This window comes from Panulirus ornatus, chromosome 11 (assembly GCF_036320965.1).
Source record: "Panulirus ornatus isolate Po-2019 chromosome 11, ASM3632096v1, whole genome shotgun sequence".
Taxonomy (NCBI): Eukaryota; Metazoa; Arthropoda; class Malacostraca; order Decapoda; family Palinuridae; genus Panulirus; species Panulirus ornatus.
Window position 1 is genome coordinate 44,600,362 of NC_092234.1, and position 12,298 is coordinate 44,612,659.

Sequence of the window (12,298 nt, forward strand, 5' to 3'; positions counted from 1 at the left end):
GCAGGAGGCTCCTCCTCCACCCACCACTATAGATGGAGACAGGACAGTACAGCAGGAGGCTCCTCCCCCACCCACCACTATAGATGGAGACAGGACAGTACAGCAGAAGGCTCCTCCTCCATCCCACCACTATAGATGGAGACAGGACAGTACAGCAGAAGGCTCCTCCCCCACCCACCACTATAGATGGAGACAGGACAGTACAGCAGAAGGCTCCTCCCCCACCCACCACTATAGATGGAGACAGGACAGTACAGCAGAAGGCTCCTCCCCCACCCACCACTATAGATGGAGACAGGATAGTAGAGCAGAAGGCTCCTCCTCCCACCCACCACTATAGATGGAGACAGGACAGTACAGCAGAAGGCTCCTCCCCCACCCACCACTATAGATGGAGACAGGATAGTACAGCAGAAGGCTCCTCCTCCCCCACCACCATATATGGAGACAGGACAGTACAGCAGAAGGCTCCTCCCCCACCCACCACTATAGATGGAGACAGGACAGTACAGCAGAAGGCTCCTCCCCCACCCACCACTATAGATGGAGACAGGACAGTACAGCAGAAGGCTCCTCCTCCACCCACCACTATAGATGGAGACAGGACAGTACAGCAGAAGGCTCCTCCTCCATCCCACCCACCACTATAGATGGAGACAGGACAGTACAGCAGAAGGCTCCTCCCCCACCCACCACTATAGATGGAGACAGGACAGTACAGCAGGAGGCTCCTCCTCCACCCCACCCACCACTATAGATGGAGACAGGACAGTACAGCAGAAGGCTCCTCCCCCACCCACCACTATAGATGGAGACAGGACAGTACAGCAGAAGGCTCCTCCCCCACCCACCACTATAGATGGAGACAGGACAGTACAGCAGAAGGCTCCTCCCCCACCCACCACTATAGATGGAGACAGGACAGTACAGCAGAAGGCTCCTCCTCCACCCACCACTATAGATGGAGACAGGACAGTACAGCAGGAGGCTCCTCCCCCACCCACCACTATAGATGGAGACAGGACAGTACAGCAGAAGGCTCCTCCTCCATCCCACCCACCACTATAGATGGAGACAGGACAGTACAGCAGAAGGCTCCTCCCCCACCCACCACTATAGATGGAGACAGGACAGTACAGCAGAAGGCTCTTCCTCCACCCCACCCACCACTATAGATGGAGACAGGGCAGTACAGCAGAAGGCTCCTCCCCCACCCACCACTATAGATGGAGACAGGACAGTACAGCAGAAGGCTCCTCCTCCCACCCACCACTATAGATGGAGACAGGACAGTACAGCAGAAGGCTCCTCCCCCACCCACCACTATAGATGGAGACAGGACAGTACAGCAGAAGGCTCCTCCTCCCCACCCACCACTATAGATGGAGACAGGACAGTACAGCAGAAGGCTCCTCCTCCCCCACCCAGTTTCGCGCCCGCCAACATACCCATCTTCCACCAGCTGAAAAGGACAACATTTTCGCGGCCTTCTCCAAATCTAACTCGTCCGTCCGCCAAATCTAACTCGTCCGTCCGCCAAATCTAACTCGTCCGTCCGCCAAATATAACTCGTCCGTTCGCCAAATATAACTCGTCCGTCCGCCAAATATAACTCGTCCGTCCGCCAAATCTAACTCGTCCGTCCGCCAAATCTAACTCGTCCGTCCGCCAAAGTTTAGATTATCATCAATTACATTCAGAGATGGAAGCTGGGGGGAAGGGGGGGGGGTCAATTACTGTGAGACTCAAAGAAAACGTAATGTTGGATGAGGTCTTATGATAACACAGGTTATAATGTACCGGGGATATATAGATTGTGGCCGGGTTATAGATTGTGGCCGGGTTATAGATTGTGGCCGGGTTATAGATTGTGGCCGGGTTATAGATTGTGGCCGGGTTATAGATTGTGGCCGGGTTATAGATTGTGGCCGGGTTATAGATTGTGGCCGGGTTATAGATTGTGGCCGGGTTATAGATTGTGGCCGGGTTATAGATTGTGGCCGGGTTATAGATTGTGGTCGGGTTATAGATTGTGGCCGGGTTATAGATTGTGGCCGGGTTATAGATTGTGGCCGGGTTATAGATTGTGGCCGGGTTATAGATTGTGGTCGGGTTATAGATTGTGGCCGGGTTATAGATTGTGGCCGGGTTATAGATTGTGGCCGGGTTATAGATCGTGGCCGGGTTATAGATTGTGGCCGGGTTATAGATTGTGGCCGGGTTATAGATTGTGGCCGGGTTATAGAATTACGTGGGTGCTGGGGCCGTCTATAAATGCGTTGTGGGTTTCACCGGGTACTTACAACACAAGCACCGCAACTTATACTTTTCAAAAGTGTCGATACCGGATCACACACACACACACACACACAAAGAATTACATTACTTTCTCCTCTCCTTCCCATAGCACCAATATAATCATAGATGTGTAATTAAGGTAACTACACGTAACATAGCGGGTGTAGCCGAGCGTAACCTAGCCTTGGGAGCTCCAACCTAGCTTCCTGTACCTGGGGATATATCAGGACTGCTAACAACTCTCACAACTGTTGTATCAGTCTTATGTTGTTGTCTGAGACGACACACACACACACACACACACACACACACACACACACATATATATATATATATCTATATATCTATATATATATATATATATATATATATATATATATATATATATATATATATAATCTAGAACCATATTTCTTTCTAAGTTAAAGTTTAAAAAAAGAGAAGACATTATTAATATTGTGTTTGAAATAAAGCCATTCATCTTTTATTATAAATTTCTATAAATATTGTGGATCATCATTTCTTATATATATATATATATATATATATATATATATATATATATATATATATATATATATATATATATATATATATTTCTTTTTTCATACTATTCGCCATTTCCCGCATTAGCGAGGTAGCGTTAAGAACAGAGGACTGGGCCTTTGAGGGAATATCCTCACCTGGCCCCCTTCTCTGTTCCTTCTTTTGGAAATATGTTCCTATAAAGGTGCTATGCTATAAGTTCTCCAGTGAACGAAAGCTTAGCGGTGGCCAGGTGTGGCCATGATAATGTTAACCAACATTGTAAACATGGCTGGGGGGAGGGGGGGGGAAGGGTTTCCCACGTAGGTTAGGTTAAGGCTATGTTAGGTTAGGTTAGGTTAGGTTAGGTTAGGTTAGGTTAGGTCTGAGTACGTTAAGGCTATGTTAGGCTAGGCTAGGCTAAGTTAGGTTAGGTTAGGTTAGGTTAGGTTAGGTTAGGTTAGGTTTGAGTACGTTAAGGCTATGTTAGGCTAGGCTAGGCTAAGTTAGGCTAGTTTAGGTTAGGTTAGGATAGGTTAAGGCTAGGTTAGGTTAGTTTACATTAGGTTAAGGCTAAGTTAGGTCGGTACGTTAAGGTGGGTAACGAGTTCCCCTCCCTGGCCCTCTGTCTTTCCTCTTCACATACGCGTGTCCTGCAAGAATTCACGGGAGAACACGCTATTCATACAACTCTTCTTCATCACAAACACACATTCACCCTGGGACAAACAAACACACAAACAAACAAACAAATACCACCCACGTATCTCCTGTGTGTCGCAAGAGGCGACTGATTGCAGCGAGAGCTCGGGGCTGGAAACGCTTCCCTTCCTATATTATAACCCCCCAAAAAAATGATAGAGGAGGGGGAAATGAAGAGTTCAACCAGGATTTCTCTTCAAAGGCTCCGGCTTGGGCGTATGAACGCGCGTGGATGCTGCACAGATAAGGTTGGGGGGGAGGGAGAGAGAGAGAGAGAGAGAGAGAGAGAGAGAGAGAGAGAGAGAGAGAGAGAGAGAGAGAGAGAGAGAGAGAGAGAGAGAGAGGAAAACCTGGACGTTCTGGATCTGTGTCGAGGATAAGCTCAAGGGGAAGGGGGAAGAATGATTTGCCAATGTTTCAGGTGAGGGTTGAGAACGCAGACGGCGGGTTGACCACTTCAAGAGGACGAGGGCGACAGTGCCTATGAGTGTGTTGAAGGTGTGTGTGTGTGTGTGTGTGTGTGTGTGTGTGGGGGGGGGGATGTGAGCTCACGGCTCAAGTGCGTTACGACGAACGAAGACCATGAGAGATGGGTGACTCTTATTGGTTATGCATATGACACAGGGAGGAGTGGCGAAGAGAGGTGGAGCGTTTTTGCGGGGGGAAGAGGTGAGTGAGTGCCAAGACAGTTTTGATGCAAGGGGTCCAATCTTGGTTCTGGGGGATCTGAATGCATGAAGAGGCAATGTAGCAGTTAAAGGCAGAATCGGGGTGGTATGGCGGTACCCGGTGTAAATAAAATTAGGGGAGAGTTGATCGGGATGTGTTGAAAAATAGGGCTGGAACTCAGCCACTCTTATCCTGCCCAGCAAGTGGATGACTTACTGAAAAACTGCGTCTGGTAACCTAACCTCACCTCACCTCCTCGCCATTGCGACAGATAGACAAGACCGCCATTTCACAGCACAGAGGAAGAGAAGCACAGTTCACTTGTGGCGGATGAAGCGTGGGTGTCATATGTGGATGGTGGGACATGGCGTGTGTGACAGGGTAGTGAATGGTGTAATAAGGAAGTTAAATTGGTTACGAAAGATTAAAGATAGCGTATGGGTGGTAACTTCAGGGAAGGAGCGCAAGTGATTGGGAGGCTATAAGAAATAAAAAAGCGTCAGGGAGTCAAGGGAAACGTAAGTGAGCTGTAATAGAAGGTAAATGAGAGGTAGGGTGAGGGGAGAACACATGGGAGCGACAGTAAGGGGAAACAGATTTGACAGTCGTATCAGGCGAAAAAGAAGTGCAAAGAGACGGCATATGTTAAAGGAATGTTATGTTGTTGGATAAGAGTGCGTCTGAGACGAGGTGGCATGCTGGGTGATCAAGTCATGGCAAATGGTTTTGGTGAAAAGAGAAGAGGTAGGGAAAACCTTGTGTAAGATGAAGTATGGCAAAGCGGCACGAGTAGATGGGATTACACCCGAGTGTCTCAAGAAGGGCGATGACAGTGATACTCATCAGTTAGTCAGGCAGACAACATGTAGAATGCATCTGTCTTGCCCTCATATAAAGACGACTGAAGTAAATGCTCAAATTACAGATGCACAAGTCTGTTGAGAGTACCTGGTAAGGTGTGTATGGAAAGGGTGATGATCGTGAGGGAGGCGTCATGCACAGAGACCCGACGGTGGAGGAGCAGAATGGCTTCAGGAGAGGTGTGGGATATGCAAAACAAGGTTTTTACTCTGAATATTTCATGTGGGGAAAAATTGCGGAGCGCGAACTTCACGAGGCATTTATAGATCGGGAGAGAGGGTATGGTTGGGCTGACTGAGACGGCTCGTGGATGGTGCTACAAATATGCAGATGCAATGAAAGTAACTTAATGTAGAGCTTTAAGCAAAAGTTAAGCATGTGTGCGAGTAGGACGTACAAAGGGAGAATGAGAAACGGATCATTTGAGTGTAAGTTGTAATAGGGAAAACCGAAAGACCGACAGGAAATGGAGGACTCTAAGCAGCTGGGAGTGGCCATAGCAGCGGATGGAACCACTGAGGCTACAGGGAATCACTCGTATGGGAGAGGCACATAAGGTCGTAAGTGCACTGATGTCTGTACGGAAGGGGAGGTCAACGTCTGTTGGGGTATGTGTGAGGGTCTGGTGTTCCCGAGTCTTCTATATGGATGCGAGCCTTGCGCTATCAATGCAAAGGTACGGAAGAGGGTGGGCGTATTGTTAATGAAATGCCCGAGAACAATGTGCGTTGTGATGTGCTTTTATGCACAGTCTGATTGAAAGAAGTCACCAGGGTGTGCTGAAGTGGTGTGGACATATGGAGAGGATGAGTGAAGAAAGACTAAAAGGATCTGTGTGGCAGAAGAGGAGCGACGAAGGTGTAGACCAAGAGAGAGAGCCAGGAGAATGAAATGAAGGAGGACATTGGCCATATCGAATCCCGAAAGATTCAGGAGGGTGAGAGGCGTGCACGGCGACATGCTGGCAATAGCCTGAACCAGAGTGTGTGGGGAAGCGGTCAAGGTAAACCATGGGATAGTCCGCTCGTCTTGGCTGTGGATGGAGGAGCTCCGGTTTCGTCGCTGCATAATACATGGCCGCTCGGGTGTGTGTGTGTGTGTGTGTGTGTGTGTGTGTGTAGTGTCCACGCGTTATAAATACATGAGCCAAGCGTTCGTCCGTCCTCGGCGCTACCACCCCCCACCCGAAGAGAAGGGGGAGTAAACTGGATCTGTGTGAAACGGTACGTTATGGAAGTGGGTCTGGTTCGCTGAGATGTACAAGACTCTCAGCTCCCGACGTCCAAATAAGAGCTCTCAGGAGGACGGTGAAGGTCAGTAGCGAGCGATGAGATCTCGAGGTAAAGACGACCAGGTGTTCTGTGGAAAATACAATCAAAGAGATCGTCGCTTCTGGTGTCTGATTGCCTGACTGGCTGGCTGCTCGTGTTGCCATGGGCACCACACACCCTCACTGGTATCCCACCTCACCTCACAGTGCACCACACACCCTCACTGGTATCCCACCTCACAGTGCAAGGATCGTGGCGCCAATACTGTGAGGAGGAGGAAGAAGGAGGCAGCGACATAGGGTCCTCATGATCTCTGACGTAATCTTCACCTCCTCACACTTTGTGATCACCTCACCATCATTAACCCACAAGCAGGTGACCTCACTGTATCTCATTAGACTTGACCTCATACCTGACCCTAATATGGATCATTGTGGTGTTTAGCGTTCCTGACCATGACGCATCCACAGCCAGCCGACGCCCAGGGTCGAACGTGGCATAGGTTCGAGTCCTGGTTGCGCCAGTCGGTCCACAGTCAACCCCAGCTGTTCGTTCAGCTCTAGGGGTGAATAGGGAGCTGTGGTCTCCATGCGTTACATATGATAGTGAGAGAATGGATGCGAATGGATGTGGGGGACTTTGCGTCGTCTGTTCCTGGCGCTACCTCGCTAACGCGGGAAAGTATATATACATATATATATATATATATATATATATATATATATATATATATATATATATATACTTAAAGATACTAATTTAAGCCCATTACATGTGGTGGCCAGACCGTCGACCAGCCATGTCTTCCAGAGCAGCTGTGATAACACTGGACCCCCTTCCAAAAAGGGCGGGGCCCTTCCCATATCCCCATTAACGAACTTCGTAGAAGGACCCATCTTGTGTCAGCGGGGAACCCCTGAGGGGAGATCTCTGACAAAAGAAAGAAAATGAGATGTCGTCTTGAATGCATATAATTATCATTTCTCTTTTTTAAAAAACAAAAACCACAAGTTTTAGCCAAGGTATAATTACGGCGAGTGTAAATGTCTTAACGCTATTGTGAACCATTGTGGGTTTTATGACCCAGAAAACCATCTCCCAGTAACAGCTGTACTTCAGCCTACCCAGATCTATATGACCGTCTCTCTCTCTCTCTCTCTCTCTCTCTCTCTCTCTCTCTCTCTCTCTCAAGGTGTTATTTTGGTGCTAAAATTCTATTTTTCTTGTGATCAGGCCTTCTGTATCTTCCAAAAGGTTCCATTTCCCCCCCGAGTGTATAGAATGTTCTAGACACATCTGGGGCTGTTCTTCACCCACTCTGGTGGCGTTGTTTCCATCTCTCTGTTCTGCAGGTATTATTTCGACCGCTGCTCTTTGTGTGTTGTCTGATCCAAGTCCAAATGGACCATCACCTGGATCCCCAGCAGGCGAGGAGCTGCTGCTTCCAATAGTTTGTGCCCATCATCATACGAGGATTGGCCGTTATGATGTTTGAATAGCGAAGCTGTGGAATGATCTTCCTTATTTCGTCCATCCATCGTCAAATATAACAACCTTCTTACTTTTGACAAAAGGTCTACACACATCAGAACTCTAATTATTAATATTTTTTTTAAGTAATTCTCAAGTATTTCCAGTTCTTGCACATGATGGCCATGAGTAGCTCATGTCGGTTACAAAAAAAAAAAAAAAAAATATATATATATATATATATATATATATATATATATATATATATATATATATGTAGTTATTCCCATAACTGAAAAATAGTATTACAATAATACAAAAATCGTACAATTATACAAAAATCATGTTCACATACGAAAAACTTTGAAAAAAAAATAATTAATTTACTACAAACCTTATAAATTCTAGTTCATGATAAAAAAAACACCAAAAACCCAAAAAACAACAAAGACTTACCTTGAAGGTATATAAATTCCAACGAGAATTTAAAGGCAATCTTCAGGTGTGTGGTTAGATGCCATGTTGTTAACTTGTTATAAGATGGTCATGTGTTGTACTGCAGACCCTCCGTGAACGCTTATGGATCCCAGTTATGTATATACACACGTATACACACACACCCAAGTCTCTCGCAAGTAGCCACGTAGTCTACTAGTGATGTATATGATGGCTGAATGGACTATAAACCTCAAAATGTTTGTATAAGTTCAGGATTCAGTCACTCGATTCCATTGTTTTGAGGGACCAAACACTATCCAATCCTCTATTTCGAATCTGATCTTAATACTGCTCACTTAAATCCCGTTTTCTTTTTTTTTTTTTTAAGTGTCTCACTCCACCAGGCCGAACACACTAATCCAATCAGCGTCGCTCACTCGGCGAGCGCTTACTTCCTCTTACTTATTCGACAAATAAATAAAAAATAAAAAGATGTTTCTGATGTCTCGCTGCTGGGAAAATGTTATTTAGTTCAACTCTGAAAATTGTTTTTTTTTTAAGTTAGAAACGGATAAATAATAATACCCGACGCGTAATTTATGCCAGACTAATTAACAAATTATCATTAATTAATCATAATTTATTTTCAAATTGGTCTATTGTACTTTGCCTGATACACAAGAGGATTCGAAGTGCAATATATATATATATATATATATATATATATATATATATATATATATATATATATATATATATATTTTTTTTTTTTTTTTTTATACTTTGTCGCTGTCTCCCGCGTTTGCGAGGTAGCGCAAGAAAACAGACGAAAGAAATGGCCCAACCCACCCCCATACACATGTATATACATACGTCCACACACGCAAATATACATACCTACACAGCTTTCCATGGTTTACCCCAGACGCTTCACATGCCTTGATTCAATCCACTGACAGCACGTCAACCCCGGTATACCACATCGCTCCAATTCACTCTATTCCTTGCCCTCCTTTCACCCTCCTGCATGTTCAGGCCCCGATCACACAAAATCTTTTTCACTCCATCTTTCCACCTCCAATTTGGTCTCCCTCTTCTCCTTGCTCCCTCCACCTCCGACACATATATCCTCTTGGTCAATCTTTCCTCACTCATCCTCTCCATGTGCCCAAACCACTTCAAAACACCCTCTTCTGCTCTCTCAACCACGCTCTTTTTACTTCCACACATCTCTCTTACCCTTACGTTACTCACTCGATCAAACCACCTCACACCACACATTGTCCTCAAACATCTCATTTCCAGCACATCCATCCTCCTGCGCACAACTCTATCCATAGCCCACGCCTCGCAACCATACAACATTGTTGGAACCACTATTCCTTCAAACATACCTATTTTTGCTTTCCGAGATAATGTTCTCGACTTCCACACATTCTTCAAGGCCCTCAGAATTTTCGCCCCCTCCCCCACCCTATGATCCACTTCCGCTTCCATGGTTCCATCCGCTGCCAGATCCACTCCCAGATATCTAAAACACTTCACTTCCTCCAGTTTTTCTCCATTCAAACTCACCTCCCAATTGACTTGACCCTCAACCCTACTGTACCTAATAACCTTGCTCTTATTCACATTTACTCTTAACTTTCTTCTTCCACACACTTTACCAAACTCAGTCACCAGCTTCTGCAGTTTCTCACATGAATCAGCCACCAGCGCTGTATCATCAGCGAACAACTGACTCACTTCCCAAGCTCTCTCATCCCCAACAGACTTCATACTTGCCCCTCTTTCCAAAACTCTTGCATTCACCTCCCTAACAACCCCATCCATAAACAAATTAAACAACCATGGAGACATCACACACCCCTGCCGCAAACCTACATTCACTGAGAACCAATCACTTTCCTCTCTTCCTACACGTACACATGCCTTACATCCTCGATAAAAACTTTTCACTGCTTCTAACAACTTGCCTCCCACACCATATATTCTTAATACCTTCCACAGAGCATCTCTATCAACTCTATCTTATGCCTTCTCCAGATCCATAAATGCTACATACAAATCCATTTGCTTTTCTAAGTATTTCTCACATACATTCTTCAAAGCAAACACCTGATCCACACATCCTCTACCACTTCTGAAACCACACTGCTCTTCCCCAATCTGATGCTCTGTACATGCCTTCACCCTCTCAATCAATACCCTCCCATATAATTTACCAGGAATACTCAACAAACTTATACCTCTGTATATATATATATATATATATATATATATATATATATATATATATATATATATATATATGAACGTTAGAAATGAGGCATAACTAAATTATGGGCGATAATTGTAGTTCAAACATTTTACTGTACACCGAAACTATAAACAGTTCTACATAAAAAAAAAACAGAAAAATAGTTATTTAATAAATAATGACATGAAAAGATTCCTGAAGACCCAAATCCTAACGATACTTACATAATATATATATATATATATATATATATATATATATATATATATATATATATATATATATATATATATATATATATATATCCCCCCTCCTTCGTTCTGGCCGAGTGTCAACATAAGAATAACATTAACCTGAGATTTAACAGTGTGTGTTAACTGCCACAATAATGGCCACTCTGGCCCCCCCAGACTCTTGTACATAGCGACGTGTCCAGTGAGCCCGAGCACAGCTGACCACTTCACTCACTGGGGACAGCCAAACCCCCATTACCCATCCCCTCACAATATGGTTCATAAACACTATATACATCATCCTAACTCCCATATAAATGCAGTTCACGTATGGTAATAACTTACTTGTATACACCGGGTTTATATATGAGCGTACTATAGTGTTGACGTGATAACGGGTTATATGGTTTATATAAATTGGACATATACACATGTATCTAAATTTACTAACGTAACAGCAAACACTATACATTATACACTGATAACTGATAACAGATAACTGTATTTTTAATAAGGCTAAAAGGACAAGAAGGAGTAACTATCTTAACTGATAAAAAAAAGCACTTTTTTTAAGATATCTTATCAGTGGTGATCCACACTCCCCCCCCCTTCTTCCTTCCTCTACGATCATGGTCCTTCACTGACGGTGTTCACACACACACACACACACACACATACACACACACACACACACACACACACACACACACACACACACACATACACACATACACACACATACTTGACCGCCTTTTCACTGCGCCATCACACACACACACACGACCTCCCCTCCCTCCGTCGCCTCCCGCGAGCACTGTTATCACATTATCACTGCTGCTGCTGGTGGAATGGCCCACAGTGGGCCCCCTCCCCCCCCTTGTGGAAGCCCTCGGGGTCTTGCGGAACCATCTCAAACCACCCTCGTTAGGGCGAACGAGCCGCGGGCGCACTGTGTGACGAGTGTAATACAATAATGCTGTTCCAAGAGTCATCTGTAACCCTTTTTTATTTTATTGGATGTCACGAAGAGAATCAAGTCTCTAACTCCACCCCTTCCACTTCCACCACTATCCATATCCACTGAATTAACTCCTCTGACAAGCTTTTGAACGTATATACACGTCATCAATACCATAAATTATTTCCAATGGCTACTTCTCCACAAACACGAAAGGTATTCAACACGCAGAGGAGGCAAACGCCCAAATGGAGACGAGGCGAAAGAGAGGAGATCGGGGGTGGTGGTTGCGGAGCTCCGCGAGCGCGCGTCCGTTCACCTCGACCGTCACACGTCTACTGAGCATGGCTGCGCTGGCTGGCTGGAGTGAGGGAGGCAGACCCGCGCTGTGTGTGTGTGTGTGTTCGGCCACCTTATTATCGTCTTCTTTCAAAGGATTTCCTTTGCGGGATTGTCTGATTAATTACGTTCGTTCGCGTTGCTCGCGACGTCGATTACCATTTCATCAACAAGGCAAGGTAATTATAGAGTAATTATATAATTATATAGAGTAATTATAAGTGATAATCTAAAGATGATGGGAATATGAGAGAATTTTATATATATTTAGATT

The 12,298-nt window shown here is 45.1% G+C and overlaps 1 protein-coding gene across 2 annotated transcripts in view; it reads right to left on the reverse strand.

The window, feature by feature from the left end:
* LOC139751452 (synaptotagmin-5-like) overlaps positions 1-12,025 on the reverse strand; it is a 95,997-nt gene extending 83,972 nt beyond the window's left edge. Inside the window, exons 1-2 of one of the 2 annotated variants that reach the window (XM_071666871.1) lie at positions 11,860-12,025; positions 8,253-8,695 (exon numbers count right to left, since the gene is read on the reverse strand). The gene's annotated coding sequence lies outside the window, so the exon portion shown is untranslated. Of the gene's footprint in view, positions 1-8,252; positions 8,773-11,859 lie in introns of both variants that reach the window. The other variant, XM_071666870.1, reaches the window with a different exon arrangement.
* Between the last annotated feature and the right edge of the window lie 273 nt (positions 12,026-12,298).